Below are 9320 nucleotides of genomic sequence, written 5' to 3' on the forward strand. Positions count from 1 at the left end.
GCTTATGATTCAATTAATCGTGCAACGTTATGGAAGGCAATGATCGAGCTCGGCGTACCCAAGAAACTAGTTGCGGTAACAGAAATGTGTGTAAGTAACTCCTTTGCACACGTTAAAATAGGGGGAAAAATATCAAATGCTTTCTGCGTAAATTCTAGACTGAGACAGGAAGATCCGTTTTCCCCATTGTTGTTTAACCTGGCCTTAGAATATGTCATGCGAAAAATTTATCCAAAAATCAAACCAGACATAACTGCCCTGGGAGCATAAATCATACTCGCCTTTGCCGATGACGTAGACGCAGTAGCACAATCAACATTAGAAATTAAGGATATTTTCTCGAGCTTTGAAGAAGCTGCATTAAACATCGGTCTAAAAATAAATGAAGACAAAACAAAATACATGGTCGTCTCAAAACAAGAACAACGGCGAATAAGGCAAAATATTACTATAAACGATCATAACTTCGAAGTGGTTAAATAATTTAAATATCTAGGAGCAACAATCACAAATGACAACAAATTAGAGCGAGAAGTTAAAATGCGAATAATGGCAGGAAACAGATCTTTCTTTGCAATGAACCATCTAATGAAGTTAAAACTTCTTTCATGAGGTGCAAACATCCAGATATATAAGACCATAATACGACCAGCAGTCGCGTATGGAAGCGAAACATGGACGCTAACAAAAAGAGAAGTAAATAAATTGCTGGTGTGGGAACGTAAAATCCTTCGAATTATATATGGCCCTTGCAGAGACAGCGTGACAAACGAATGAAGGCGCAGATACAATAACGAGCTAGAGTCTCTATTCGGAAAAGACAATCTAGTCAGATATATAAAGACTAATAGACTCAGATGGGCAGGGCATGTGATACGCAGTACTGACAATCGCCTTATAAACAATGTGTTCTGGGAAAGGCCAGATGGGAAGAAGATCTGTAGGGCGGCCTAGAAAAAGGTGGAAAGTTGTAGTCAAAGAAGATCTAGAGAAAATGGGAGTGCGACAATGGAAATTAGTGGCACAGGACGGACAAACATGGAAGGCAATAGAAAACGCAGCAAAGACTCACGAAGAGTTGTAGCGCAATTGATGATGATGATGATGATGCAACAGGATTACAATGAAGACCTTGAAGATAATGACCCCATATAAACTCAATGAAGACCAGCGGATGGAATCAGCTGAGCTTCTCTTCCCCACTAAGGAATTACAGAAATTTATTAAGGTATTTCCAACCATGGTCGATGAGTTCACGGAAGAAAAAATAAAAACCGTTGGTCAGGAAATGAAGACGGGGAAAGCTACCAGCCCTGATGGGATGCCACCAGAGGCAATAAAGAATATAGCAACGGAGAAACCAGATTTGATCAGAAGAATATGTAATGATCTACTGCAAAAGCAAGAGTTTCCCAGGCACTTAAAGGAAGCGAACTTGGTTCTACTCCTAAAACGTGGGAAACCCCCTGATTCACCAACTTCTTATCGGCCAATATGCCTCCTCGACTGCCTTGGTAAGTTCTATGAAGGACTTATCAAGAAGAGGCTGGAAGGCATGTTGGAAGATGAGAGAGTTTTATCTAATCAAAAATATGGGTTTAGGAAAGGTAGATCGTCAGTCGATGCCGCTACCTGGATAAGGAATGCGGCTAAGGCAAGCAAGAAAAGATGGATGGTCCTTGTTCTGTTGGACATAAAAAACGCTTTTAATTCATCAAACTGGGGTCTCATAGTGGACCGAATATTCGAATGTGGGGCTTCGGAATATGTGTCCAACATAATAAAGGACTATTTATCTGAAAGATCCGTATGCATATCGAAGAAGAAAAAGAAACAACTGAGCGCGGGAGTACCCCAGGGGTCAGTCCTGGGACCCTTATTTTGGAATTTATTATATAACGGGGTACCAGAAATTCACAAGAGAACAGGAGTTAGAGCGATAGCATACGCGGACGATCTAGCCTTCTTACAATTCCTGGTCTGTATATATTTTCGTGTATAATGTATTTGCAAAATTTATGAATTCAATAAATTTCAATTTAACCATGGTTATTCAACAAGATTCAGAGACAATCACTTTATGCTTCCACAACATCGTTCTGTTTTGTTGGAAGGTAGCACACGTTATGCAGCCATAAGTTTCTTTAACAAATAGCCAATAGATATACGAATGAATTTACATCAGCCAAATTTTCGGAGGTGTGTACATCAATACATTTGTGAGCTAGAGCCATATTCTAAAAATAACTTTTAAGTATGTTTTGTCGTATTTATTAATTTATATACTTTTAATATGTACATTATATGTCTGTAACTTTGACTTGTCTCATACATGTACAACTTTGTATAATGTCGCATGTGATGAATAAATTTGACTTGACTTGACTTGACTCTCTTTCTTTTCTCTTCTCTCACTATAAATATCTCTGCTCTTTTTCCTCTTTTTTCACTCTCGTTTCTCCCTTTGTGTTATATTTTGTATCGTTTTCTGGGACAGTCAGTAGGGAAGGACCTTTTACATTGGTCAATACAACCCGAAGTAATAACAGCTTATGGTGAACAATTAGAGAGAACTAACAGTATCACCTACCTTGGTTGTAATCTAAATGAGAACTGGGACATGAGCAAAGAAACTAGAATAGGTATAGAGAAGGCCAGAGCTGCAAGATAAAGAAACTTTAATGTGGAAACAACATTACCTTGAACCTTAAAATTAGATTAGTAAGAATTTTATGTGTTCTATACTCTTTTGTACGGTGTCGAAGGTTAGACTTTAACAGATAATCTTCTCAAGAAATTGGAAGCTTTTGAAATCTGGGTATACCGGAGAATTGAATGGGTGGATGAGTAAGCGTGCATAGTTAAAAGTATGAATGATTGGAGTTGAATGAGAGAAAGTATAAAGGGGCGGACCAGAAAGAGTGCATATATGGAAGTATGAACGACTGGACTTACTCGTAACTGAAAACTGGCATCTTCTGGTTAGTTCCATCCAGGATTGGGGGCATCCCGAAAGCCCTACCTGCACACGGGTTGCGCCGGATGATCGCTTCGCTGGCCGCCCTGGTGCGGGGCGAGGGCGGGGCGCGACCGGGGGCAAACTAATCCATGGAATGCACCCTAAGAATGCCAGAGGGGAGCTATGAGTAAGGTCGACTGGTCAGATATGCTCGCTACGAGCGGTCCCAGACCCGTCGGCTGGATAAAAGAGGGGGTGGGTTTAGTCGGTAGGCAGCCCGTGATACAGATAGGACGGACCGAATCCGACACACCTTGGAACTTCTTCCCAGACGGTCTTGCGAAGATTACCACCTCAAGAAATAGGTGATAGCACGCATGGAAATAAAAACTTAAAAATAAATATATTTGACAATGTATGTTGACCAATGATGATTCTTGGTCAACATACAATTACTAAAACAATCGGACATTGTTAGCTTCTGATAATTTTATTTGATTATGTAAAGTAATATTCTTATCAGTTAGGCCACTCTGGCTCTAATGGCCTCAATTTTACGAAACGTGAAATAACGTTCCGAATAATCCTGTATCATTTTATGAACGCTGGAAATTATTAATTTCATCACTTGGTCAACTAAGGAATAAGTAACCTGCTGAAAATATTAATTTTTAAACGGACTTTTTCTTAATAAATCACCTAAAGTGCTGGTCTTAATTTTAAAATTTAAAGACTAACGTATCTATAATTGCAAGAACTTTCAAACGATGTACAAGTGCGGTCCAATAAGTACTCAGCCTCCAAAAGAATAAAGAAAATTTGGGAAAAGCTGCGATTTATTTTCAAATATTGTTTCCTTTTAGCTCGATACACTTGATCCAGCGATGCTCCATTCCCTAGCGCTTCAGAAAACTAATGATTCTCGAGGTCTGCAAAGTAGGCTTTCATGTCGGCTATGAACTCCTCTTTCTACCCCACGAGTCACTTTTTCAAGTTTGGAAACAAAATGAAGCCTTACAGGGCCAAATCTGGAGAATATGGAGAATGAGATAGTAGTTCGTAGCCTAAATCGACCAGTTTGGCCACGGCGATTACGGCGGAGGTGTCAGCCGGTGCCTTGTCATGGTGAAAGATCACTTTTTTCTTCCCCCCTTGGAGCTGATTTTTCTGTAAGTCAGCATCTAATCGACCCAATAATGCTGCATATTAAAGCCCTGTGGCCGTTTTGCCTTTTTTCAGACAGCTGATATAAAGCAGATTTGTGAGTAGACTTGTGTAAAGCAGAATACGCTGAGTATATTTTCGAAACGATTCATGCCCCATCAAAAACTGTGTAAAGTAGTAGCTGACGTGCCGATGTCGATGACATCCGTACCATCTCACTACATCAGGGATCTCGTCCAGCCAGCCTTTCCGACTTTGGCGGTCCAGGCGGCCCATTACCTCTGCCGCGTCTCTAAACTTCTAGCTCTCACCAGTGGCCTTAACCTATCGCCCCGTTGCCCCTTCGGTACATTTGGACTCTCTCCCTGGCCAGGATGTGCACCGGCGCAGAACCAGCCACCACCTGTAAGGCAATGGTTGTAAATACAGTCGTGTACGCGCTGCACACCCTAATCAGGGGTTTCCTTTGAGCTCTCAGAAGTATGTCTTTACACTTTTACATCCGGAGGACCTCATGCCCCGTACAATATTATGGATGGTATTGATTGTAACTTCATTAGCCTCTTCTGCGATTCGGACCCCCTATATTTGTCATTAGTTTATTCAGCGTCGAGGTCCTCCCTTCCGCCTTTCGACATGCTTCTATCACATGTTTCAAAATGTCAACCTGTCGTCCAAAGTTATGCCTAAACACTTACTGTCCTTGTTGGGGTCTTATTGCAGAGCCTTGGTATCTGAAAAATATATCATCTCTTTTTCTTGGTCCCCTTAAGATTATTATTTCTGCCTTGTCTTCTCTATCGCTTTTTTTAGTTTTTCCGTTATACCCCGATTCATATTATCTTCCACCAGTAAGGCTAGACCGTCCGCGTATGCTATCGCTCTAACTCCTGTTCTCTTGTGAATTTCTAGTACCCCGTTATATAATATATTCCAAAGTAAGGGTCCCAGGACTGACCCCTGGGGTACTTTCGCGGTCATTTGTTTCTTTTTCTTCTTCGATATGCATACGGATCTTTCAGATAGATAGTCCTTTATTATGTTGAACACGTATTCCGTAGCCCTACATTAGACTATTCGGTCCACTATTAGGCCCCAAATTGATGAATTAAAAGCGTTTTTTATGTCCAACAGAACAAGGACCACCTATTTTTTCTTGCTTGCCTTAGCCGCATCCCTTATCCAGGTAGCGGCATCGACTGTCGATCTACCTCTCCTAAACCCATATTTTTGACTAAACAAAACTCTCTAATCTTCCAACATGCCTTCCAGCCATTTCTAGAGAGGTCCTTCATAGAACTTACGAAGGCAGTCGAGGAGGCATATTGGCCGAAAAGAAGTTGGTGAATCAGGGGGTTTCCTAGGCTTTAGGAGTAGAGCCAAGTTCGATTCCTTTAAGTGCCTAAGGAACTCTTGCTTTTGCAGTAGATCATTACATATTCTTCTGATCAAACCTGGTTTGGAACTGTTTTTTTTAAGTCAGCATCGAATCGACCCAATAATGCGGCATATTAATTCCCTGTGGCCGTTTTGACCTTTTTCAGACAGCTGATATAAAGCAGATTTGTGAGTAGATTTGTGTAAAGCATAATACGCTGAGTATATTTTCGAGACGATCCATGCCCCATCAAAAACTGTGTAAAGTAGTAGCTGACGTGCCGATGTCGATGATATCCGTACCATCTCACTACATCAGGGATCTCGTCCAGCCAGTCTTTCCGACTTTGGCGGTCCAGGCGGCCCATTACCTCTGCCGCGTCTCTAAACTTCTAGCTCTCACCAGTGGCCTTAACCTATCGCCCCGTTGCCCCTTCGGTACATTTGGACTCTCTACCTGGCCAGGATGTGCACCGGCGCAGAACCAGCCACCACCTGTAAGGCAATGGTTGATACAGTCGTGTACGCGCTGCACACCCTAATCAGGGGTTTCCTTTGAGCTCTCAGAAGTATGTCTTTACACTTTTACATCCGGAGGACCTCATGTCCCGTACAATATTATGGATGATATTGATTGTAACTTCATTAGCCTCTTCTGAGATCCGGACCCCCTATATTTGTCATTAGTTAATTCAGCGTCGAGGTCCTCTCTTCCGCCTTTCGACATGCTTCTATCACATGTTTCAAAATGTCAACCTGTCGTCCAAAGTTATGCCTAAACACTTACTGTCCTTGTTGGGGTCTTATTTCAGAGCCTTGGTATCTGAAAAATATATCATCTCTTTTTCTTGGTCCCCTTAAGATTATTATTTCTGCCTTGTCTTCTCTATCGCTTTTTTTAGTTTTTCCGTTATACCCCGATCCATATTATCTTCCACCAGTAAGGCTAAACCGTCCGCGTATGCTATCGCTCTAACTCCTGTTCTCTTGTGAATTTCTAGTACCCCGTTATATAATATATTCCAAAGTAAGGGTCCCAGGACTGACCCCTGGGGACTTCCGCGGTCATTTGTTTCTTTTTCTTCTTCGATATGCATACGGATCTTTCAGATAGATAGTCCTTTATTATGTTGAACACATAATCCGGAGCCCCACATTCGACTATTCGGTCCACTATTAGGCCCCAAATTGATGAATTAAAAGCGTTTTTTATATCCAATAGAACAAGGACCACCCATCTTTTCTTGCTTGCCCTAGCCGCATATTTTTCCTAAGCCCATATTTTTGACTAGATAAAACTCTCTCATCTTCCAACATGCCTTCCAGCCTCTTCTTGATAAGTCCTTCATAGAAATTACCAAGGCAGTCGAGGAGGCATATTGGCCGATAAGAAGTTGGTGAATCAGGGGGTTTCCCACGCTTTAGGAGTAGAACCAAGTTCGCTTCCTTTAAGTGCCTAAGAAACTCTTGATTTTGCAGTATATCATTACATATTCTTCTGATCAAACCTGGTTTCGGGCTGTTTTTTCTGTAAGTCAGCATCGAGTCGACCCAATAATACAGAATATTAAAGCCCTGTGACCATTTTGCCCTTTTTAAGGCAGCTGATATAGAGCAGATTTTGTGAATTTGCTCTATATCAGCTGCCTGAATCTGCTTCATATTGTGAATTTAGGCGTTAGGGCAATATTCGCCTTCTTCGGAGCACGTCCTCGGGGAAACGTCTACTGTATCGACTCTTCCTTAGTTGCTAGTGAGTACCAGTAGATTCAAAGTTAATCCTTCAGGTTAGGCCTCAAAAAGCCTCAGACACTGCTCCTGAAGTGGTCTTATGGTGGCGCTTGTTGGTCTGAATGAGAAAACGCGGCACCAGTCGCGCCAACAGCTTTCTCATGCCCAAAATTTCATGCAGGATATGACTCACGCGATCTTTTGAGATGCCTACTATCTCAGCTATTTTTCAAACCTTTAGTCGACGGTCTGACAATAGGAGACCGTGGTGGTAGCTATCCTTCGTGGTAGCTGTTTGGGGCGCACCTAGATGTGACCTATCAAAAGCCGACGTGCGACCACGTTGAAACTCGATAAACTAATTTTTGTCAGTCGGCATCGAAGGACAAGAGTCACCATACCCTGTACTTAAGCGCTCTTTAATTTCGCTGTGAGGTTTTACTTCCAAAAACAAGAATCGAGTCACCATTCGATATTGCTCTTTTGTCGTTTTTCTAAAATCTCCAGCACGCTCGCTTCCAGACGCTAACAAAAAAACGCTGGACGGAAGGGCCGCCCGAGAACTTTATCGTACCGGTCTATTATCGTTATCGTACTAGATACTGGCATTCTATAAAAATAACAAAATTACTCGTTATTTTGATATTTTAGAAATACCTTGTATACTTGAAAATATTTTATGGTTCTACGCATTATTAATTCCTGCATTTGAGAAAATGTTCGGGGATACACTATAGATTATTGTATAAATCAATAGAATATTAATCATACTTTCATTTCAAATTAGTTAATTTTTCTGAGAAATTAAGAGTTTACAATATTTGCATTTTACTGCATGGATTTTAATGAAATTTTGGGAGTAGCCCAATCTCCTAATTCAAAGTCTATCCTATATACTATATACTATGGCGCTTTTATCATGGGGGCGGTTCCCACCACTTCTCGGGGATAGAACTTTTTATTTTCGAATTGCATGGAGCAAAAGGAAGAATTTAAAAAAAATGCGCTCTATAATTTGATCTTATTTTTTCACCCGCCCAACTTTTTGAAAGTAGAAATAACACTATATTAAGAGGTATTGCAAAAGAAAAACAATGCATTTAAATTCTGGTGGATGAGGGGTTAAATGTATGTACTTCTTATTTTTCCTTAAAATACATTAGTCATATATTTTTTTGCACCATATCTCGCTTAGTTTGAATGTAACCGACATTTAACGGTGCTCGTTTTAAAGGCCTTTTCAAACACTACAAAAGCATGAGCACTTTGAACATGCACCAAAAAACAAACTCATTTTACCTACCATATCTCTTTTTGTATTATAAATAGAAAATTTACGAAGGAACGAATCTCTTTGTTATTTATAATCTAAAAAAAATTTTATATAGTATTTTTAGTTTGATGCATAGTTTTTAAGGCATTCACAAAAAACCGTCCGAAAACGTGTCATTTTTAAATGAAAATGGCCAATTTTCAACTACGCAAAACTCAAAAAGTATTGAGTTCTCAAAAAAAAGTATGGATCAGTTTTTGCTTAAAAATAGGTTCTATAGCCACTTCCATGCTTATTTTGACCAACAAATTTTCCACCCCCTTGAAGGGGTGGGAATTGCACCAAGATAAAAGCGCCATAGTATATAGGGTATATATTGTTTCTTGAGCTATTCCCTACTTACTGTGAAAATATCAAGTACATCGATGTAGTAGGATGGAATTCGAAGCCAAATACCCTCATTGACTGCCCTATAATAATGCTCTGCTATGATCGCGTGAGAGAGGACATACACAAGATTCTAGCAAAATTTCTGTTTTCTGTAACTTTTCGAGTTTTTGAGTTACAGCAACAAGTTTTATGTCTTTGGAAAGGTAATTTTACATTATTTCAAAATGTGTAAAAATATACAGGGTGTGTCTAAAACATTAAGATTTTTTTTCATTTCCGGTTCAACCGGAAGCCATATTGTGGCTAAAAATTATCGTGCTAATAGATAATAAAGTACTATATACGTCTGACAAATTTCAAATTTTAGTTTATATTACAGAGGAAGTTACGGGCACTCGAATATTTTTTTATAAAAAATTGATAACT

The sequence above is a fragment of the Diabrotica virgifera genome, chromosome 6, assembly GCF_917563875.1.
Source record: "Diabrotica virgifera virgifera chromosome 6, PGI_DIABVI_V3a".
NCBI lineage: Eukaryota > Metazoa > Arthropoda > Insecta > Coleoptera > Chrysomelidae > Diabrotica > Diabrotica virgifera.